Genomic DNA, 23635 nt, shown 5'->3' with positions numbered 1-23635 from the left:
TATTTTTATTGAAAAGTTTTTTAAAACCTTTTACAAAGCATTTATATATAAAAGAATAACACCATTAAAACAGAAAAAAAGTACAAAGAACAAGGTCATAGTGTAGTACCGTTGTTAATAAACAACCCACAATTCTACCAAAACAAACATATCTGCTTAACTAAAACTAAACTACAAACATATTAAATAACTACTAGCTTAATCTACATTCAAATAACTTAAATAATATCTTGCTCATCACATCTCCACTGAGGCTCCCATCCACAGTACCCATATTCTTTTCCTTCCAGTCTCCTCCTCCCGGGGCCCCACAGGCACCCGTAAAAATTCTCACGGCCCTGATTAATATTGCCAACAAGTTGGCTTCAATATAATTTAAAAAGGGCCGCCGCGTTCCTATAAAATTTATGTTTTGTGGTGATCTTGAGGGAGATGCTCCATCACCAGCTTATGCCACCCCATAAGACCTGGTGGCTTTTCTGACGTCCACTTCACTGAAATGTTCTTACTCGAATTCACTGAAATGTTCACAAATGAGGAAAACTTGCTATTTACATTCTGAAACAGTGGATACCAATCCCCCCCCAGTCATCTTACTCACAAATACAGTCACCCCAAATGTAAGATCAAAAAAAGCAGTAAAAAAAATCTAGATAACTCGGAACACTTCAACCCCAGGGCATTAATGTGGACTTCAACAGTTTCCTCATTTCCCCTTCCCCCACCTCACGCGAGTTCCAAACTTCCAGCTCAGCACTGTCCCCGTGGCTTGTCTGGACGGGACTTGTCCTACCTGCCTATCTCCTTTTCCACCTATCCACTCCACCCTCTCCTCCCTGACCTATCACCTTCATCCCCTCCCCCACTCACCTACTGTACTCTATTCTACTTTCTCCCCACCCCCACCCTCCTCTAGCTTATCTCTCCATGCTTCAGGCTCACTGCCTTTATTCCTGATGAAGGGCTTTTGCCCGAAACATTGATTCTGCTGCTCCTTGGATGCTGCCTGAACTACTGTGCTCTTCCAGTACCACTAATCCAGAATCTAGATAATACCCAGCCAACTGATATATAAGATAGTTCCAATTTTACAAATTTACAACGAAACCAAAAAATGTACAACCAATAACCACAAAAAAAGGGAAGAGAGGAATGGGGAGAGGGAAATAGGAAGGGGAGGGTAATTAAAATAAAACCCCAAATCAATGTCTCCTCCCCTCCAATCCCAACTCAGGTCCTTCATTTCAGAGACTTCACAAAGTCTTTTCTGCAGAGTCAAAATTACATATCGACCCCCGTGGACAAGACGCAACACAGTCGGGTACCTCATGGACTACTGGACGTTTAGGTCCCTTAATTCTTTTTTAACATCAAATGTCCTTCTCCTCTTGACCAGGGCTCCTGAAAATACATGAAAAAACCTTGAGTCTTTGCACATTGAAGCTTGTGAGTTCCTTCCCAGTCTTCTTGCTGCTTCCACTATTAACTGTTTTTCTCTATAAAGTTAAAAATCACACAACACCAGGTTATTGTCCAACAGGTTTAATTGGAAGCACACTAGCTTTCGGAGCGACGCTCCTTCATCAGGTGATTGTGGAGGGCTCGATCGTAACACAGAATTTATAGCAGAAATTTGCAGTGTGATGTAACTGAAATTATACATTGAAGAATTGATTGTCTGTTAAGCCTTTCATCTGTTAGAATACAGTGATAGTTTCACTTCTTTCATGTGTAAAGATGCAGTTGTTTTTCTCTATAGTACAGGAGCTGCACTAGGACCGCTGGGGGTGGGGGTGGGGGGGTCTGGCCTGGAGCTGCGCGTTGCGATCAGGTGCGCCTGCTCCACGCTTACCAGGACTGACTCCAACTCTAACTGTAGGAACTTCGGGAGCCATCCCTACAGAAAGTCAACGAGGTCTTCGCCTTCTTCACGTTACAGGACCCGGAAGCTTTTCCTTCTAGTTTTATTTTCTAGATCATCGACTTGATCCTGAAGGACCCGAACATGGTCTTCCAGCATTCGGGTCCTTCCTCCCGAGACCTCCGCCAGGATCTCTGATGCTGCAGTTCTCTCCTCCACTGCCTCCAGTCTTCGTCCCAAGATCTGGATTTCCTACTCATGCTTTTTCAGCATGGCAGATAGTGGCTCCACTGCTGCTTGAATCCACTCTTGGAGTTTAGCAAACTCCGAGAGTAAGTGCTACTGTCCTGCTGGATCTGGAAGGGCCGTCTCGAGAGGCTGAGCACTGGCTGCAGGCAGCCCCGACCCAGTAGGGGAGTGCCCTGTCTGCTGTCCTCCTTTCGGCCCCTTTCCTTTACCAGTCTTCATCCTGGCCTGATGGTGTCTCAGGTGAGTTCAACAGCTCCAAATAATCAGTAAGTTTAAATTAATACTTTTTTCTCCTTGGAGTGGTTGAAAGTGGGGTGGGGGGTAAACATTCACCTTGCCCAAGGGTATGGCACAGAGCCCAGCACAGCAGACCATTCAGACTGCAGTCATCTTAGATCTCCCCATAAAGCAAAATCTTAAATTAATATCAGTTGTCTTGTACCTTTTTTATGTTCCCAATGTAATTTTTTTTTTAGTAACAAAGTAAGTCAAAATGCTAGTGTTCCAGTAATGTTCTCAATACCACTATTTATTGCCTGTATAATCACTCACCACACTGTGATATAAACATATGGTTGGCTAATGTCTCTTCATCACTGGATCAATATATCTGAATAACCTCCCAACACCATGGCAAAAGTGCCTTCATCCTACCTTCTGAAATGAAGTTAGGCTAGAAATGCTAAGAGATGTCACGTCTATAACAAGTGAAGTGGGTGCTCAACAGACAAAGTCCACAAAAGCCGATGCACTCCACAATACACTAAAATAATAAATAATATTCAATGTAAAACAACCCATAACTTGAATTTTTTAAATAAGAAAATGTTATCTGCCATCACAAAAGGAATGCTAGTTCAAACGTTGTGGAATTCTGAACTGCATCTTACATGAAGCTAAATGGTTCTTCCCATGTCCTGTTGTAATTTTTTGATTCATTTATAGGATGTAGGCATTGCAGGTTAGGTCACCATTTATTGCCCAGAGGTCAGTTAAAATTCATTGTAATGGATCTGGAGTCACATGTAGACCCAGCCCAAGTAAGGAGAGCAATCCCTTTTCCTAAAGGATATTAGAGAACTGAAGTGTTTTCACCACAATCATGTTCATCACTGAAATAACTCCACCTTGGCTAGTATCCACTGAAAAATTGTACAAGGTGACAATACCCTAAATGGCAGTCTTGTACATTGGTACAAACCTTATGGGTATTAACTGTAGCATACTTTTGAGAATCCTCATCTTACTGCAGTTGCAACTACGCATGGCTCAAGTCCAGCTTTGTGAAGGAGAGCTCCACGCCCCGACCCACCACCAGCTAAATCCTCTGTGCGAATGATTGGGTATTCATCCAGCTGTGAAAAATGGTTTACCATTTGTTTAAAAACTCATTGGCTTCATAATTGGTATAATTATAATTGGTATAATTGGCTAATTCTCTTCATCACTGGATCTGCAAGATGATTTGCTTTCCAGCCTCCTGATTTGTGCCTCTGTTTTTGCCCATAAGGCAAATGGCACTGAGTAGGCCTTGCAGAATCGGGGAATTGCTTCTTGGTCAACATGCAAGGTGACTTTGGCTCCTTTGATTGTCCTTAGACCTTCCTGAAAAACGTCCAGGTATTTAATTAGGACTTCACTCAGGCAGCCATTTACATTTTGTAAGTGTATTTGTAAAATCCCTTTGGATTGTTCCTAACCCAATTTATCAAAGTTATCTCATGTCCCCTTTCTGCCCTCCTGATTTTCCTCTTAAGTATAGTTCTACTGCCTCCATATTCTAAGGATTCACTCGATCCCAGCTGTCTATATCTGACATAAGCTTCCTTCTTTTGACCAAAACCACAATTTCTCTCGTCATCTAGAATTCCCTACCCGTTCAGCCTTGCCCTTTACCCCAACAGCAACAGACAGTCTCTGGACTCTCATTATTTCATTTTTGAAGGCTTCCCATTTTCCAGCCAACCCTTTCCCTGCAAACATCCGCCCTCAGTCAACTTGTGAAAGCTCTTGCCTAATACCGTCAAAATTGGCCTTCCTTCAATTTAGAACTTTGACTTTAGGTCCGGTCTATCCATTCCATCACTATCTTAAAACTCACAGAATTACAGTCACTGGCCCCAAAGTGCTACCCCACTCAGTCACCTGCGCTGCCTTACTTCCCAAGAGTAGATCAAGATTGCACCTTCTCTAGTAGGTACATTCACATACTGAATCAGAAAGTTTTCTCTTACACACATAGCAAATTTCTTTCCATCCAAGCCGTTAATGCTATGGCAGTCCCAGTCTATGTTTGGAAAGTTAAAATCCCCTACCATAATCCCTATTATTCTTAGAGATAACTGAGATCTTCTTACAAATTTGTTTCTCAATTTCCCACTGACTCTTGAGGGGTCTATACCCCAATCCTAATAAGGTGATCATCCCTTTCTTATTTCTCAGTTCCAACCAAATAACTTTCCTGATGTATTTCAGGGATATCCTCCTTAAGTACAGCCGTAATGTTATCGCTAATGATACTGTCCCTCCTCTCTTGCCCCCTTTTCTATTCTTTCTATGGCATTTATGCCCTAGAACATTAAGCTGCCAATCTAGTGCATCCCTGAGCCACGTCTCTGTAATGGCTATGATATTCCAGAGAGAAATTGTGGTTTTGGTCAAAAGAAGGAAGCCTATGTCAGGTATAGACAGCTATAGAGGGATCAAGTGAATCCTCAGAGTATGAAGGCAGTAGAAGTATACTTAAGAGGAAAATCAGGAGGGCAGAAAAGGCACATAAATTGGGTTAAGAAGAATCCAAAGGGATTCGACAAATACAGTTACAAAATGTAAATGGCTGCCTGAGTGAAGTCCTATTAAATAGCACCATCGCGTTTTTGATTTGTTTTTGTCTTACTTGTTCGGCTTCTTGCATTGCAATAAATGCAGTTTAATTTATTAGTCGGAAGTCATTTTCTGCTTTGTTCCTGCCTGCCCTGACTATTTGACTTGCTCCTTTTCCCAACTGCACCAGAATCAGAATAATCTCCTTTCTCACTGTCTGCCTGGCTAACACTCCAAGCAACTCATCCCCCGCCCACCCAATCCACCTCACCCCACCCATAAAACTACTTTAAATGCTCCAGAGCAGATGGAGCCAATCTCCCTGCCAGTATATTAATCCCTGTCCAATCCCTGTGCAATCTATCCTTCTTATACCGGTCACTTCTACCCCAGAAGAGATTGCAATGATCTAAAAATGTGATTCCTTCTCCCTTGCACCACCTCTTCAGCCATGCATTCATCTGCTCCATCCTCTAGCTGGTGGTACTGGAAGTAATCCAGATATTACTACCCTTGAGAACCTCTTTTTGAAATTGCTGTCTAACTTCCTACATTCTCTCCTCAGAATCTCATCCTTTTCTCTTCCTATGTCGTCAGTTCCGATGTGTACAATGACCTCCTGATTCTCCCTCTCCCCTTTGAGAATATTCTGTTACCAAGGTTGAAACACATGATCTTGATGTCTTGTTGTCGCCATAGAAACCTCAGTCTGTTCCTCTGACTATCCAGTCCCCTATCACAATCGATCACTTAGAACCTGACATATGTCTTGTTACATTAGAGCCAGTCTCAGTACCAGAAACCTGGCTGTCAATGCTGCATTCCCCTGAGAGTGCATCACTCCCCACATTTTCCAAAACCAAAAGTCACAAGACACCAGGTTGATGCTGCCTGAACTGCTGTGCTCTTCCAGCACCACTAATCCAGAACCTGGTTTCCAGCATCTGCAGTCATTGTTTTTACCAGGTTATAGTCCAACAGGTTTATGTGAAATCATAAGCTTTCGGAATGCCGCTCCTTCATCGGGCGAAGTGGAGGGAAGCGCACAGGCATAGAATTTATAGGCATGACTCTTATACCAAATGTATTATTCCAGCCATTTGGTTTGTCGTTAGTACCATCGTGTTTTTGATTTTTTTGTAATTCTGCCTTAATTAATCGGATCACAGGTTATCCCTTCACTTGCTGTTCTGTTGACACTTTACTCACACCATTTGCCACACCTGCAATGACTTGTTATTCAGCCTGTCAACACTCCACTCGTACCATTTGTACTATCTTTTGACACACTTAATTACCTTAATTTGCAATGATCTCTCCACCTACAAATTCTGTGCCTGTGCTCTTCCCTCCAGTTCACCTGAAGGAGCAGCAATTGAAAAACTTTTGCGATTTCACATAAACCTGTTGGACTATAAACTGGTGTCTTGTGAGTTCTGACCTTGTCCATCCCAGTCCAACACCAGCAATTCCACATCACATTTTCCAAACAGCATACTTGTTTGAGATGCAGATGGCCACAGGAGACTTCTGCACTACCTGCCTCTCCTCCGTTTCCTCGAAGTAACCCATCTACCTGACCATATCTGCAGTTTTTCTACCTTGCTGCAATTGCCATCCATCACATCCCCTAGCTCCTGTAAATTCCTCATTGCCTTTAACTGCTGCTCCAACTGATTCACAACCAAATACGCTTCCTTCAGACATAATCATCAGTAACATGGAAACTCTCCCCAATCTCCCACATCCAACAGGAAGAGTGCATCACTCTACTAAAGGCCATTTTGCACATTTAAGATCTATAGACCCAGAAAATAGCACTGCTCCAGGTTAACTTAGTACCTATGTGTTATATTTTTAAAGTTTAATCTATTAGTACTTTTAGACTGAAAGACGTTGGAGGAAAATTTGGCCTTTCCTGACTGCTCCACTAGTCAGTCATGGCCGATATGTTTCTCAACTCCACTCTCCTATCTTCTTCCATACCTTTGATCCCCTTACCTATCTATCTCTGTCTTAAATACACTCAATGAATTGGGGTACAAAACTGCTCACAATATTCCAAATACAGTTTGACTAGAGCCTCATCAGCACCTCTCTGCTTTTGTATTCTAGCCCTCTTGAAATGAATGTTAACATTGCATTTGCCTTCCTAATTGCCAAGTGAACCTGCACGCTAAAGAGTCATAGAGATGTACAGCACGGAAACAGACCCCTCCGTCCAACTTAACCTTAACAGAAACCTGAACTAGGTCGCCCAAGTCCCTTTGCGCTTCAGATTTCTGAAGCCTTTCCCATTTATGCGTCTATGCCTCTATTCTTCCTATTAAAGTGTATAACCTCCCACTTTTCCATATTCTATTCCATTTGCCTCTTCTTTGCCCACTCTCTCAACCTGTCCAAGTTCTTCTGCAGCTTTCCTCCTACCCCAACACTGCCTGTCCCTCCACCTATCTTTGTGTCATCTGCACACTTAGCAACAATGCCTTCAGTTCCATTGGCTAGATCGTTACTGTATAATGTGAATAGTTGTGATCCCAAAACCAACTCCTAAGGAACTCCACCAGTCAGTGGCTGCCTTGCTCAAAAAGACTTCTTTATCTCGACTGTCTGCCATCAGTCAGTCAGCCAGCCAATCCTCTATTCATGCCAGTATCTTGGCCCCTAACATCACGGTCATTATTTGGCAGCCTCCTGTGTAAAACCTTGTCAAAGGCCTTGTGAGAACCCAAATAGATCTTGTCCACAAGCCCTTCTTTGCTTAACTTGCTTGTTAACTCCTCAAAGAATTCTAACAGATTTGTTGAGCATGATCTCCCCTAGATGAAGCTGTGCTTTTATTAAAAGCATGTGCTGCATAAAAATACCAGCCAATTGGATCAGATTGGCTTCTCACCATGGTAGTCGAGTAATGTGGATGGTGGGAGTTGCTGTGATTTTGGGGATATTTAAGATTACAACAATATCTCAAATGCTCTAATTTAATGCTGAAAAATGTTAGGAAGAGATAGAATTATGTTGATACTGCTTCCCAATGGCTTCACCCTTACCTAGTTATCTCCTCCAACTTGAGCACCATCCAAGATTTACTGCAGCCCTCCAGTTCTGAATTCTGTGTATTCCTAGTGTGCAATGTTCCATCACTGATGGCTCTGCCTTTAATTGCTTTGGCCCCAGTAACCACCCTGTCCAAACTTTCTCAAAGGCAGTTAGGGACTGGCAACAGTTGCTGGTCTTGCCACCCATTCTCATTTTGTAAAGAGTCAAACTAAACTCTGCCATTCTTTCCTGAAAGATCTTTGAGCCTGTGTAACAAATTGGTACAATTTTTCTACAAAGCAGCTTGATATTTTTTAATCAATCTGGTCAGACCTGCTATTATACACCTCTGGAGAAGATAGGAATTGAGCCCAAACCTCTTAGCTCAGAGATAAGAACTACACTACAAGAGCTCTCATTACATATAAGCTATATACATACTTTAAAGGACACTGGATTTGAAAGGTTAACTCCGCTTTGTCTCCACAGATGCTGCCAAACCTGCCGAGCTTCTCAACAACTTCTGGTTTTGTTCTACGTAAATGTAAATCATTTATTGTTGTCCCGCTGTTCAGGCTGTTGAGGACGGGCAGCACGGTGGCTGAGTGGTTAGCACTGCTGCCTCACAGCACCACGGACCTGGGCAACTTTGCACCTTATCCCCGTGTCTGTGTGGGCTTCCTCCTACAGTCCAAAGATGTGCAGGTTAGGTGGGTTGGTCCATAGTGTCCAGGGATGTGTAGATTAGAACATAGAACAATACAGTTCAGAATAGGCCCTTCGGCTCTTCATGTTGCGCCAACCTGTGAACTATTCTCAGCTCGTTCCCCTACACTATCCCTTCATCATCCACGTGCTTATCCAAGGATTGTTTAAATCTCCCTAATGTGGCTAACTACATTGGCAGGTATGGCATTCCACATCCGTACCACTCTGAGTAAAGTAGGTTAGTTGGATTAATCATGGAAGGTGTGGAGGGTAGGTCTGGGCGGCATGCTGTTCAGAGGGTCAGTGTAAACTCGATGGGCTGAAGAGCCTGCTTCCGCACTGCACTGATTCTAAGATCTACACCAGGGGGTGGAGAGTGATGAGGTGCTTTCCTAGCTCTCAGGGATTGGTTCAGAGAGGACTATAAAAAGCTGCTCTCGGAGTTGTTTGTTCTCTTTCACGGCGGGCGTTGCCCCAATGGGGGCAATTTGCTTTCTGCTGTCCTCCATCCTTTTCAAGGTAAGATCTCTATTCGGGCGGCTCCTTATTGCAGGAGCTTCCCTCCGACCTTCTGTGTGTTAATTCGATCTGCTTTAGTTTCCGTGTCGTTTCCACGACTTCCCGCGTCTCCCTTCCCCACACCCCAAAACTAACTTGGATAGGAATCCCCAAGGAGTCACTGCACTTTATCTAACTCTTTCGGTCTTTTTTTTCATATTTCTCTCCTATCTTGAAGTAGCTCGCTTGCAAATACGCTCTTATTTTCCCTGCGTCACGTAGACCGAATGAAAACGAAACTGGGCGATTCGTGCAGCAACGATCAATGTTGAATTGGTGACTGACCATAACATTTCTTTTAGGAACGCATGCAGCCCCCTCACCCCAGCGGAAACGGGGGTCTGTTCGTGTGTTTGTACATTCCTAACATTAAAGCACCAGCGTCCGGCACCGAACTAACCAACACCCCACCCTGATCTCATTCCGAGATCACACAACACTCCTGGTGTTTCCGCTTTCAAAAAAAAAAGCTGCACCATTTCACCTTTCCTCCAAAAATATCGAAGAAAACAAACCCCACTCCTTCTAGTGAAGGATAGAATATCTACAGTGGGGTTGCAGGCCATTCGGCCCATTGATCCACACTGACCTTCCGAAGAGCATGCCACCCAGACCCACCCCCACCTTGCATTTCCCATGGCTAATCCACGCATCCCTGGACACTGTGGGCAATTTGGCATGACCAATCCACCTAACCTGTGCGTCATTGCACTGTGGGAGGATCTGATGCAGAGATGGTAATAATAGACAAACTCCACGTGGACAATCACCCAAAGGTGGGGATGGAACTCAGGACCCTAACACTCTGACGCAGCTGTGTGAACCACTGACCTACCCTGCCATTGTGAAGCAGTACCACAATCTTTAACTTGATTCTAGGTTAAAGGAATCTAAGTATCCTGTGTTTGGGTGTGAGTTTCCAAGTTCCCCACCAGAGGTTGGTGCACTTCAGGATTGCATTCCAAAGCAGTTTTGAAAGGTTGCTGTGCAGATTCTGTCTGCCTTCTTGGATGACTGAGAGCTCTTTGGGTGCTATTCACTCAAAAGTATTTGCAGTGTCACAGTAAACAATTGTTAATGCCTAAAATAGACTCTTTTGTATTTGATTGCTGGGAGCAGATTTTACTGTCATCTTACAAAAGCAACTAGACTTATAAGTGACCAAATAACTGAATTGCTTTGTTGGTTTTTGACCTTGTGAAATATGCTATGTAAACATATATCTTTATTTACTACTAACTACTTGCATCTTATTTTTTTTCCTTTTTTTCCCCCAGGGGTTTCCTTCTTTCCCTCCATGTTCTTGCTTGCAGTAGTTAACTTTTTTAGTTTTATGGTGAGTACTTTATCTACAGTAAAGTAACATGTTCTGAAGGTTGGTGGGAATGTTGCAGCCCATACAATGTTTTCTATTTGGATCAGTTTCAAGATATGATTAGCTTTAGTAAAAATGGGGGCGGGGGGGAAGAAAAGCTGGTAATTCTAAGGAAGATTTGGTATTGGGACCTGGGGTCAACAGTCTGATCTGAAAATAAGCAGGATAATGGAGAACACTTATAGAATCTTCTTTTGGTTTTGTATTTAGACAAGCATTCAAAAGGTGTTTGTCATAGCAGTGGAATGTTGCTGTTTACTGTTATTCTAATTCATTAGAAATGAGTTTCATATCCTGGATAATTGATGGTTCTCCACATCCATAATTCCACTTCTGTTGCTGATACAAAGCTTATGTTACACTCTGCTTGCTCCCTATGAAAATGAGCTGTGACATAGTAAAAGGGAGCCTGAAGACCTGCATGTTTTCCTCCAATACTCTTTTTTTTTAGACTAAGTACATGGGGAACCTCTCTTGTCTGAATGGGATGGGTGGGCATTATTTTGTTTGGTTAATTGATTAAATGCCTTTCAGCTGGGGCTTGGAGTTTTTGAAGTCTGCTCCTCATTCAGGAGACTGCAGTGGCACACAGTGCAGGAGGCCCCACCCCCAACACTGCTCACCAAACCACTTCCTACACTGGCTGCACCCCAACCAAGTCCAACATTGCCCCCCAGCACAAAATGCACAAGCTCCCGCCTGCACCCCCTCAACCCTGTCCCACGTTACCCACCCCCCCCCCCCCCCCTTGAGGGCAGCCAGACTCTATCCTTCTGTAGAACTCTAGGGAAAGCAGAGAGCGCAGGAGGTCAGCCATTTGGCAACGGTGCCTGCTTAATCACTAAACAAAGGGTGTGATCACTGGATCTTTGATGTAATGTTTCTATTGGTATCTCTATCTCCTTTGGATAATCAAGGTTCCTCTGTAATGCTACACTTTTCATCGTCCTTTTTTATTTCTCTAACAAAGATTTGTACCTCGGTACTTTGTACTTAAGATGGTGTCATTAGAGGCAGCTATTGTAAAATCTTTTCACTCTACTCCTGTTTGGAATACACATGACAAAGGATATTTTGATTCATCCCAGTTTTTTTATAAACTAGGATGAATCAAAATAGATTTTTAAAAAATCATTTTTTTTTTGCCTTGAGGTTGAAGGCATGGATTGGCTAAAGATTGAAGGTTCTACAGGATAGAACAGTGTAGCCTGGAGCATGGTGTGGTTTAGATTCCTGCCTGGAGGCAAGCAGAATTGGGTTGCCGTATGGATGAGAAATTCTGACCTGCCAGATCTCCAGTGGGCTAGAATTATCAACCTAGAGATAAATCTCCAACAGTCTGCAGTGACTTTTCTCCCCACCATTCTAAAAACCTTTTTAAATGGGAGTAAGTGTTTAATCAACAGTTGATGGGATGATGAGTTGGTCAAATCTAAGTAGATCAACTGGTGGATGAAGAGTTGATCTTCGGGTTTCTGGAAGAAATATTGTAGAGCCTGGTTTCAAGAAAGTTGAGGCAGGCTACTCTAATCTGGATCTGTAATGGAATAGTTTCATGTCCATGACATTCTTTTCCATGGTTTCTTTTTCCTTAACAGGACAAAAATAGCCTTGCTTCCAGCGGCAAGGAACACTGGTGTCTTTGATGCCAGTGCGCAGAATGGAATGTCCAGAGATGAACGTCTAGATTGGATCCATCTGGAATATTGAGGCCGGGCAGTTGAAGATGAGAAATTATCTTACTGGTCGGCCTCTGTGCAGCTCTCAAAGCAACGAAACTAATGACCACGCAACCAAAGCAAAACAAAACAAAACAACCAAACAAACTACTTTTTTGTTATTTTAGCTTATTTTTTTAGTTTGTTATTTTAGCTTTAGGTTGTCTGCGTTGCTTGGTTCGGTGGGTTGAGAGGCGCCAACCGATAAAGTCGAATGCCTCCTTTTTAAGGCTGTACGCATAATTTCTGTCAATTTAAAAATAACATTAAAAAAAGAAAAACTTTGAAATGATTGTCCCTTTTGTCTGTCTAATATTCCAGTGATAAACTAGTTTCCAATGATACTTTTGACACAACCAATATGATTGTTTCAAGTGTCCCCAAACTGTCCTGAATATTTAATTGTTCTTTCCTTAGGCATGGTTTCAATATCTGACTGCATTGGGATAGTTTTTTTGCACAAGTCAGAATAGGCTAGAAAGCCTGCTACTGCCTCACCAGCAGCCCCCCCACCCCCCCATTTAGAATTGCTTTTCAAGCAATTGGGCTGGTAAGATGGCTTCTGAGACCTGGTGTGGCTGTTCAATAACTCTGGTATTACAGTCAAAAGTATGAATAGAGACAACAGGTAGGTTTATTTTTGGTGGGTTGGCATTATATCACTTTCTATTGCCTATGACCTATTATTGGTCACTAACAGACTTCTTGCCTGTGCCACCGGTACTTCTCCAGCAACTACTGGTCATTTCACCAGAAAGACTTTGTTAAAGGAGCAGCACTGTCACAAGTACAAAGTTATGCTGTCCTTGATTATTTGTTTTTTCAAAAGGGGTTATAAAGAGAGGTTCTGATATATCTGGAATTATCTATTTAAGACTTTAATCTGTCTTTTAAAACATTTGTACAATGAAAAGGGGGTGGCCAGTTCTCCTAGTTCAGGGTTTGGTTTTAGCAAACATGCCGTGTGAGGCTGCTGGTCAAAGAAATAACTCCATACCAATCCTCTTGCTTTCTGACTTCTCTCTGGGAAGAACAGGTGTTTGATTTTGACTTTTTTTTTGCCAAGGGGCTATTTAGTGGGATATTGCAAGTATTTGGAACCACTGCATTAGGTTGCAGTGGAGTTGATGGGTTGTTCTAAATCTGGTTCTCGTGTTGGTGTTTCATTCAATAATCTGGAAATCTTTGTTTCAAACAACTGAGTGGTTGGGCCAGCTACATCACTCCTGGAATATCCACATAGACCTGGGCTTAAAACAACTAACAAAGGTAGGATCTGGGCTACCTTGGAAATGTTTTGAGGGGATCTGGCCTGGTTTATAACAGATTGGGGGCTCTTTGTGGGATTTGGTCTATAGTTCTGATTTTGGGATTACTGTATGTGCACTCAACTGCAGCAAGTGGTAGGTGTTAATGTCTTGTTCTGGATGATTTAATTCGGTTGGTTTAAATAGTGTTGTGGTGACTGAAAGCCACTACCACAAAGTTTTCTGGGGTTGGAAGAAGTCACTTTGGGAGCTTTTCAAAAGGTGAACAAGGAAAAGCTTTTGGAATTAATAGTCAAGCTAGAGTCGGAGCTGCCTCCTCTTGTGAGGAAAGGACAGATAATTTACAGCGATAGCTCAGCATTTAAATTTGCTGGAAATGCCATCAGAATCTTTGCAGATGGCTAAAATACAATTGAAAATGAAGTTGCTTGAGTTACAGGCAAAAGAAATGAAACTGTTTGAATTACTATTAAAAACAGAGAAAAGGAAGAAAGAACAAAAGGTCCTCCCAGAAAAAAGGAAAAGATAGAGGGAGTTTGAACATCAGTTGGCACTTAAGCTGACTTTCCTAAAAGGATGGAGATGAAGGCAGAAAGTAAGCTTAGTGAGGATAAGCAAACCGATCATAGCCAAGATCTGGTGGGGAACTGTTTAAATATATTCAAGCATTGCCTAAATTTGAGAAATATGTGGAAAACATTTTCATCTCATTTGAAAAGGCAGCTAAACAAATGCAGAGGCCAGTGACCATGTGGCTTTTGTTGATCCAAACACCTTGCAGGTAGAGCTATGAACTATCTGCATCCCTATCAGAGGAGGTATCTGGTGCATATGAGGTGAAGAAAGCCCATTTTAAGGGCCTCTAAGCTTGTGCCAGAAGCCGACAAACAGCTTCAGGAATCTAAGGAGGGCTCCTGGTCAAACCTACATTGAGTTTGAAAGGATCAAACAAAGTAATTTGATAGGTTTGCTCTATTTTAATGCCTTTATCCACCTATGATGCTCTTAAATGACTATTTTGGAGGAGTTCAAAATTCGACTTCCTGAGGTTGTGAGAACTTGCAGAAGAGCAGAGAATTAAAGCAACAAGGTAAGCAGCTGAAATGGCTGATAGAGTTGGTTCATAAGTCAAAGTCTGGCTTCCAACATCAATTTCAATTCAGGAGGGATAGAAATTGTGGAAAAAACCAAATCCTGATGTGGAAAGGGAAAGGTTGATCTTGGTGAAGATCATAAGGATAACTTGCCACAGAGTAAAAAGGAAACCCTTGAAGGGGAAAGAGAAGGTAAAAGTATGCAGTGTTTTCACTGCAATAAAGTAGGCCACATGAAATCACTATGTTGGTAGATTTAGAAAAAAAAGTACTAGGAAGCCAGATGTAGGAAAACCAGATAAGCCAGTGAGTTTTGTTGGATGGTCATGGAAAGCACAGTGGAGGCTAAAAAGCTTCTAGAAATGTACAATCTGGACAGAAGCTGGTTAAGGAGGAAGTACCTGATTTTTACCCCATACTTCCAAAGGTAAAGTTTACTCACATCGGTGAGGTGCAGCAGGTAAAGACATTACAATATTAAGAGACAAAGGCTCTGCTCAATCTTTGTTGAAAGATGAGAAGATATGTAACCTCTGAAGGACTATTGCTAGAGAAAAAGTGCTCGTAACAGGAATTCAGTGAGACAAGAAGTGCTCTGTTACATAGATTGAGGTTAGTGTCCAGTGAAGAGTGGAGGAGTTGTGGTAGGAGTACTGGACAAACTCTCAGCTCCAGGAATACAATCTGTCCTTGCTAATGATATAGCTGATTCACTGGTCAGAGTGCTGTCTGTGGTTGAAAAGCCTGTAGAAACTCAGGAAACTGAGGTATTGCAGGAAGCATATCCTGATATTTTTCTTGACTGTGTGGTAATGAGGTCACAAAGTCTCCAATTGAAACAGGAGAGATCAAAGAGTACAGACAAGACAGTTGAAGTGGAATTAGCAGAGATCCTATTTGATCAAATGGTTGAGCCAAACCAGGAGCAAATGGCTGACAATGTAGAAATCTTGAGCTCACAGAAATTAACTGAGTTACGCAGAAAGATGAAAATTGGATCCAAAGGCATACACTGAAGAATCTTGATTTATCCCTGAATGCTACTATCTTAAAAATGATGTTTTAATGAGAAAATGGAGACCATTATATATTCAGGAAGATGAGAAATGGGGAAGAAGTTAATCAAGTTGTATTGCCAGTGGGTTATAAAACGATGGTGTTGCAGGTAGCACATGAACTACCTGAAGGAGATAATTTAGGTAGTAAGAAAAACTTAAGAGCTCAAATACAAAAATATTTTAACTGGCCTGGATTGCACAAGGATGTAGCTGTATTTTGCCAGATATGTCATACAATTGGAAAACCACAAGCAGTAAACAACCCTGCACCTTTTAATACCTATTCTTGCATTTGAGGGCCCCTACTTAAAACAAAGTGGGAATCAGTTATTTGTTAACAATAATGGATGTGTCGACTAGATTTCCAGAGGCCATTCCATTATGCAAATCGGAGCTAAAAGGATTGTAGAGGAGTTACTCAAAGTTTTCACTAGATACAGACGAATCACAGTCAGATCAAGGGTCAGAGTTCACATCAAAATTATTCAAGCAAGTTATGGATCACTTAAGAATAAAACAATTCAAATCTACTACAAGCCACCCAGAATCACAGGGAGCGCTAGAAAGGTAGCATCAGACATTAAATACCATGTTGAAGGTTTATAGTCAAGACTATCCATGATCATGATAAAGGAATTCAGTTTATAATTTTTGCCATCAGAGATGTACCCAATGAATCAACCAAATTCAGTCCATTTGAGTTAGTTTTTGGGCATGAAGTGAGAGGACCACTAAAATTGATTAAGTAATTGGTAAGTAATAACTCAAAGACACATATTTGGACTATATGTCAAATTTTAAGGAACGGTTAAATAGAGTGGGGGAGTTGGCTAGACAGCATTTAAAAGTATCACAGTATACAATGAAACAGGAAGCAGACAAGAAATCAATTAATTACATTTTTGCTATTGGAGATAAGATATTAGTGTTGTTTCAAGTGGCAGTTGAACCTTTTAAAAAGTAAGGTTTAGTGGACCCTATCAAGTTGAAAGGAGATTGAGTGAGGTTAACTATTTGATAAGGACTCCAGGCAGAAAGAAATCAGAGTGTGTCATATAAATATTTTGACAGGGAAGGAAAGCAAAAGGAAACCGTGTTATTGGTTACAGCACAGTGAAGAGCCACGTTCAGAGGATTCTGAATTGGACAATGAGGAAGTTGTCAAAAATTGGGATAAGTTATTGAAAGTATCTTCCACGGGAAAATTTAAATGATCTGAAAGAGTTATTACTATTGCATGGGGAGATATAAGGAAATAAGCTGGGAAGTACTAACCTAATTATGCATGATGTAGATAAAGGAAAAGTTGTTCCAATTAAACATCATCCTTATAGGCACATGACCCTCTAAAGTTGGCACAGGTTCGAAAGGAGATTGAACGCATGCTCCAAGACGACATAATCAAAGTTACAGTGACTGGAACTCATCCATAGTAGTGCCAAATCTAGGTGTTACCCAATGTTACGTGTGGACTATCACAAAGTCAATACCCTGACAAAGACTGATGGATATCTGATTCCACATTTGGAAGACTATGTTGAAAAGGTGCGTCAAGCAACTTGTATTTCTAAACTGTACTTACTGAGAGGATACTGTCAGGTACCTTTGTCCAAAAGAGCAAAGTCAATTTTGGCTTTCGTAACATCAAATGGACTGTATCAATTTAAAGTCATGCCATTTGGTATGAAAAAATGTGCTAGCCATATTTCAAAGACTAACCAATAAAGGTCATTTCTGGAATATCTAATTATACTAGATTACTTACAGTGTGGAAACAGGCCCTTCGGCCCAACAAGTCCACACCAAACCTCTGAAGAGCAACCCACCCAGACCCATTCCTCTACATTTACTCCTTCACTTAACACTATGGGCAATTTAGCATAGCCAATTCACCTAACCTGCACATCTTTGGACATTGTGTCGTATATATGGATGACCTGGTGATATTCCGTCACACATGGAAGGAACATTTGCAACATTTATCAGAATTGTTTGATCGACTTCGGGAGGCAGGCTTTGTGATACACCTGGCTAAAAGTGAATTTGCCAAAGTCCAAGTCACCTACCTCAGCCATGTCATTCGACAGGGACAATTGACCCCATGGAATGCAAAAACAAAGTCAATTGGGGAGTTTCCCATATCATCAACAAAAAGAGCAGTACGATGATTCTTGGAATTGAATGGATTTTATCAGAAATCTGTAGCAAACTTTACCACTGTGGCTGCACCACCCACTGAATTACTAAAGAAAGGCAACAAGTTTCAGTAGACAGTAAACTATCGGAAGGCATTTGACAGCCTGAAAGCTGTGTTAACCACACTCCAGTCTTAGTCATTCCAGGTGGCTATCAATGCGAGTGATGTTGATGGTGGTGCTGTGCTTATCGGGTATTTCTCCAGCAAACTGAACATTCATCAGCAGAAATATTCAACAGTTGAGAAGGAGACTTTGAGCTTGATGTTAGCGTTATGTCATTTCAATGCTTATGTTCCCAGTAATGTATCTGAGACAATCATATACACTGATCATAACCCAATCAAATTCGAGACGGTTTAGATGGAGCCTGTTGTTACAGCCATTCAATTTGAAAACCGTGCATGTGGCAGGACAAGCAAACATGACTGCCGAAGCATTGTCAAGACTTGGATGAGAAACTGAGGAGTAAACGAACTTAAATAGAATGACTATAAATTTGCAAATGTGCACTACTACAATATAATGTATATGTGTTGTAGGATACTAACAATTTAAGGTTAAGGGGTTTTAAAATGAAACCATCTTTGGATATTGATTTTTATTTTTTAAGGGGAGACGTGTGACAACGCTGCTCCTTTAACAAGGTCCTTGATTTTTTTTCAACACAAGTCATAAAAGCAGAGCTTCCAATATATTTGGAAATATCTATTTGAGAAGGCTTTCAAGTCTTTCTTTCATTGTATGTACAATGAAAGAGGAATGGCCAGTTTTCCCAGTTCAGAGGCTGGTTTGGTTTTAGCAAGCACTCTATTTGAGGCTGTTGGTCAAAGAAACAGCTCCATGCTGATGCCCTCTCTCTTTCTCTGAGATCTCACCTGCAAGAACCTGTGTTTGATTTTTCCTGTAAACACCCCTTGGCAAAAAAGGTATGTTGCAAGTATTTAGAACAGCATCATTAAGTTATGGTGGTGTCGATTTGGTTTTTAGATAGGTTGGTATTCTCAATTCAGTCCTCTTTTGTTTGTGTTTTATTCAGTAGTCTGTAAATAAATTCTTCTATAGATTAGATTAGATTACTTACAGTGTGGAAACAGGCCCTTCGGCCCAACAAGTCCACACCGACCCGCCGAAGCGCAACCCACCCATTCCCCTACATTTACCCCTTTACCTAACACTACGGGCAATTTAGCATGACCAATTCACCTGACCTGCACATCTTTGGAGTGTGGGAGGAGCTTCCCTCCGACCTTCTGTGTGTTAATTCGATCTGCTTTAGTTTCCGTGTCGTTTCCACGACTTCCCGCGTCTCCCTTCCCCACACCCCAAAACTAACTTGGATAGGAATCCCCAAGGAGTCACTGCACTTTATCTAACTCTTTCGGTCTTTTTTTTCATATTTCTCTCCTATCTTGAAGTAGCTCGCTTGCAAAGCCGCTCTTATTTTCCCTGCGTCACGTAAATCGAATGAAAACGAAACTGGGCGATTCGTGCAGCAACGATCAATGTTGAATTGGTGACTGACCATCACATTTCTTTTAGGAACGCATGCAGCCCCCTCACCCCAGCGGAAACGGGGGTCTGTTCGTGTGTTTGTACATTCCTAACGTTAAAGCACCAGCGTCCGGCACCGAACTAACCAACACCCCACCCTGATCTCATTCCGAGATCACACAACACTCCTGGTGTTTCCGCTTTCAAAAAAAAAGCTGCACCATTTCACCTTTCCTCCTAAAATATCGAAGAAAACAAACCCCACTCCTTCTAGTGAAGGATAGAATATCTACAGTGGGGTTGCAGGCCATTCGGCCCATTGATCCACACTGACCTTCCGAAGAGCATGCCACCCAGACCCACCCCCACCTTGCATTTCCCATGGCTAATTCACGCATCCCTGGAAACTGTGGGCAATTTGGCATGACCAATCCACCTAACCTGTGCGTCATTGCACTGTGGGAGGAACTAATGCAGAGATGGTAATAATAGACAAACTCCACGTGGACAATCACCCAAAGGTGGGGATGGAACTCAGGACCCTAACACTCTGACGCAGCTGTGTGAACCACTGACCTACCCTGCCATTGTGAAGCAGTACCACAATCTTTAACTTGATTCTAGGTTAAAGGAATCTAAGTATCCTGTGTTTGGGTGTGGGTTTCCAAGTTCCCCTCCAGAGGTTGGTGCACTTCAGGATTGCATTCCAAAACAGTTTTGAAAGGTTGCTGTGCGGATTCTGTCTGCCTTCTTGGGTGACTGTAAGAGCTCTTTGGGTGCTATTCACTCAAAAGTATTTGCAGTGTCACAGTAAACGATTGTTAATGCCTAAGTAGACTCTTTTGTATTTGATTGCTGGGAGCAGATTTTACTGCCATCTTACAAAAGCAACTAGACTTATAAGTGACCAAATAACTGAATTGCTTTGTTGGTTTTTGACCTTGTGAAATATGCTATGTAAACATATATCTTTATTTACTACTAACTACTTGCATCTTATTTTTTCCTTTTTCCCCCAGGGGTTTCCTTCTTTCCCTCCATGTTCTTGCTTGCAGTAGTTAACTTTTTTAGTTTTATGGTGAGTACTTTATCTACAGTAAACGTAACATGTTCTGAAGGTTGGTGGGAATGTTGCAGCCCATACAACGTTTTCTATTTGGATCAGTTTCAAGATATGATTAGCTTTAGTAAAAAAAGGGTGGGGGGGGGGGTAAGAAAAGCTGGTAGTTCTAAGGAAGATTTGGTATTGGGACATGGGGTCAACAGTCTGATCTGAAAATAAGCAGGATAATGGAGAACACTGTTATAGAATCCTCTTTTGGTTTTGCATTTAGACAAACATTCAAAAGGTGTTTGTCATAGCAGTGGAATGTTGCTGTTTACTGTTATTCTAATTCATTAGAAATGAGTTTCATATCCTGGATAATTGATGGTTCTCCACATCCATAATTCCACTTCTGTTGCTGATACAAAGCTTATGTTACACTCTGCTTGCTCCCTATGAAAATGAGCTGCGACATAGTAAAAGGGAGCCTGAAGACCTGCATGTTTTCCTCCAATACTCTTGTTTTTTTTAGACTCAGTGCATGGGAACCTCTATTGTCTGAATGGGATGGGTGGGCATTATTTTGTTTGGATAATTGATTATTTGGTTAATTGATTAAATGCCTTTCAGCTGGGACTTGGAGTTTTTGAAGTCTGCTCCGCATTCAGGAGACTGCAGTGGCACACAGTGCAGGAGGCCCCACCCCCAACACTGCTCACCAAACCACTTCCTACACTGGCTGCACCCCAACCAAGTGCAACATTGCCCCCCAGCACAAAATGCACAAGCTCCCGCCTGCACCCCCTCAACCCTGTCCCACATTACCCCACCCCCCTTGAGGGCAGCCAGACTCTACCCTTCTGTAGAACTCTAGGGAAAGCAGAGAGAGCGCAGGAGGTCAGCCATTTGGCAACAGTGCCTGCTTAATCACTAAAAAAAGGGTGTGATCACTGGATCTTTGATGTAATGTTTCTATTGGTATCTCTATCTCCTTTGGATAATCAAGGTTCCTCTGTAATGCCACACTTTTCATCGTCCTTCCTTTTTATTTCTCTAACAAAGATTTGTACCTCGGTACTTTGTACTTAAGATGGTGTCATTAGAGGCAGCTATTGTAAAATCTTTTCACTCTACTCCTGTGTTTGGAATACACATGACAAAGGATATTTTGATTCATCCCAGTTTTTTTTATAAACTAGGATGAATCAAAATAGATTTTTAAGAAATCATTCTTTTTTTTCCTTGAGGTTGAAGGCATGGATTGGCTAAAGATTGAAGGTTCTACAGGATAGAACAGTGTAGCCTGGAGCATGGTGTGGTTTAGATTCCTGCCTGGAGGCAAGCAGAATTGGGTTGCCGTATGGATGAGAAATTCTGACCTGCCAGATCTCCAGTGGGCTAGAATTATCAACCTAGAGATAAATCTCCAACAGTCTGCAGTGACTTTTCTCCCCACCATTCTAAAAACCTTTTTAAATGGGAGTGAGTGTTTAATCAGCACTTGATGAGTTGGTCAAATCTAAGTAGATGTACTGGTGGATGAAGAGTTGATGTTCAGGTTTCTGGAAGAAATATTGCAGAGCCTGGTTTCAAGAAAGTTGAGGCAGGCTACTCTAATCTGGATCTGTAATGGAATAGTTTCATGTACATGACATTCTTTTCCATGGTTTCTTTTTCCTTAACAGGACAAAAATAGCCTTGCTTCCAGCGGCAAGGAACACTGGTGTCTTTGATGCCAGTGCGCAGAATGGAATGTCCAGAGATGAACGTCTAGATTGGATCCATCTGGAATATTGAGGCCGGGCAGTTGAAGATGAGAAATTATCTTATTGGTCGGCCTCTGTGCAGCTCTCAAAGCAACGAAACTAATGACCACGCAACCAAAGCAAAACAAAACAAAACAACCAAACAAACAACTTTTTTGTTATTTTAGCTTATTTTTTTAGTTTGTTATTTTAGCTTTAGGTTGTCTGCGTTGCTTGGTTCGGTGGGTTGAGAGGCGCCAACCGATAAAGTCGAATGCCTCCTTTTTAAGGCTGTACGCATAATTTCTGTCAATTTAAAAATAACAATAAAAAAAGAAAAACTTCGAAATGATTGTCCCTTTGTCTGTCTAATATTCCAGTGATAAACTAGTTTCCAATGATACTTTTGACACAACCAATATGATTGTTTCAAGTGTCCCCAAAATGTCCTGAATATTTAATTGTTCTTTCCTTAGGCATGGTTTCAATATCTGACTGCATTGGGATAGTTTTTTTTTGCACAAGTCAGAATAGGCTAGAAAGCCTGCTACTGCCTCACCAGCAGCCCCCCCACCCCCCCATTTAGAATTGCTTTTCAAGCAATTGGGCTGGTAAGATGGCTTCTGAGACCTGGTGTGGCTGTTCAATAACTCTGGTATTACAGTCAAAAGTATGAATAGAGACAACAGGTAGGTTTATTTTTGGTGGGTTGGCATTATATCACTTTCTATTGCCTATGACCTATTATTGGTCACTAAAGGACTTCTTGCCTGTGCCACCGGTACTTCTCCAGCAACTACTGGTCATGTCACCAGAAAGACTTTGTTAAAGGAGCAGCACTGTCACAAGTACAAAGTTTTATGCTGTCCTTGATTAGTTGTTTTTTCAAAAGGGGTTATAAAGAAAGGTTCTGGAATTATCTATTTAAGACTTTAATCTGTCTTTTAAAACATTTGTACAATGAAAAGGGGGTGGCCAGTTCTCCTAGTTCAGGGTTTGGTTTTAGCAAACATGCCGTGTGAGGCTGCTGGTCAAAGAAATAACTCCATACCAATCCTCTTGCTTTCTGACTTCTCTCTGGGAAGAACAGGTGTTTGATTTTGACTTTTTTTTTTGCCAAGGGGCTATTTAGTGGGATGTTGCAAGTATTTGGAACCACTGCATTAGGTTGCAGTGGAGTTGATGGGTTGTTCTAAATCTGGTTCTCGTGTTGGTGTTTCATTCAATAATCTGGAAATCTTTGTTTCAAACAACTGAGTGGTTGGGCCAGCTACATCACTCCTGGAATATCCACATAGACCTGGGCTTAAAACAACTAACCAAGGTAGGATCTGGGCTACCTTGGAAATGTTTTGAGGGGATCTGGCCTGGTTTATAACAGATTGGGGGCTCTTTGTGGGATTTG

The 23635-nt window shown here is 41.8% G+C and overlaps 2 long non-coding RNA genes across 4 annotated transcripts; both read left to right on the top strand.

Annotated features, from left to right (window-relative positions):
* The first annotated feature begins 9031 nt into the window (after nt 1–9031).
* LOC140466950 (uncharacterized) lies at nt 9032–12620 on the top strand. Its single transcript, XR_011955309.1, has 3 exons — nt 9032–9199; nt 10516–10574; nt 12212–12620. It is a non-coding gene; the product is annotated as an uncharacterized lncRNA (long non-coding RNA).
* A 6232-nt stretch (nt 12621–18852) lies between these two features.
* On the top strand, nt 18853–22579 carry LOC140466951 (uncharacterized). 3 transcript variants are annotated; one of them, XR_011955311.1, is made up of 3 exons: nt 18853–18875; nt 20460–20518; nt 22171–22579. It is a non-coding gene; the product is annotated as an uncharacterized lncRNA (long non-coding RNA). The 3 variants fall into 3 exon arrangements; XR_011955310.1 differs by lacking the exon at nt 18853–18875 and adding an exon at nt 19439–19462; XR_011955312.1 differs by lacking the exon at nt 18853–18875 and adding an exon at nt 20100–20122.
* The last annotated feature ends 1056 nt before the right edge of the window (nt 22580–23635 follow it).

The sequence above is a fragment of the Chiloscyllium punctatum genome, chromosome 44, assembly GCF_047496795.1.
Source record: "Chiloscyllium punctatum isolate Juve2018m chromosome 44, sChiPun1.3, whole genome shotgun sequence".
Taxonomy (NCBI): Eukaryota; Metazoa; Chordata; class Chondrichthyes; order Orectolobiformes; family Hemiscylliidae; genus Chiloscyllium; species Chiloscyllium punctatum.
Note: the sequence above shows the minus strand (reverse complement) of the source record. Positions and strands in the feature narration are given on the sequence as shown.